Genomic DNA, 665 nt, shown 5'->3' on the forward strand with positions numbered 1-665 from the left:
TTACAAATACGCAGATATAGCTATCAATAATTCAAGTTTTGATATTTTACTAATTCTAAAAATAATTCATTGTTCAAGATTTTTACTAACAAGTTTATGAATGAAAAATACAATAACCTCCAAATAAAACCGCTGCTGCGTCATTCATTCATACTAAGTGTTTCGTGGAAAACAGGATAGCGTCTTTAAATAACATTTGAGATTCCAACAAACGGTGACATGAATTTCGAAGATTCCCACATTCTCTTCTCATTCCCGGGTTCTCTCCTTCACTCATATTCCCATTTCTCGGATTACGTTGTTGGCACGAATTCCGGTGTAACGTTTTTAAAGCAAAACTTGGGAATATTGTGACGAAATGGAAGTTTTTCTTGACCCACAAATGGGAGTTTATGTTGTGGATTCCGGCCTTCGGTAAAAAAATGTAATTGCTATTATTATTTGTCATGATTTTTGGTTGATTGCACTATCCGATGACTAAAAGGTTTGTTTTCTTCTACTTAAAGAGATTTACGTCCGGAATGTAGTTACTCGACTGCCAAAAATGATATAAATTTCTATGTTTGGCAGTCGAGTAACTACAAAACAGTAAAATTCAATGTATTTGTGTATATCAACGATACTGCGATATCTTAAATTATTGCAAAACTTTATTGTATATTTAC

This window comes from Penaeus monodon, chromosome 23, assembly GCF_015228065.2.
Source record: "Penaeus monodon isolate SGIC_2016 chromosome 23, NSTDA_Pmon_1, whole genome shotgun sequence".
Classification (NCBI taxonomy): domain Eukaryota; kingdom Metazoa; phylum Arthropoda; class Malacostraca; order Decapoda; family Penaeidae; genus Penaeus; species Penaeus monodon.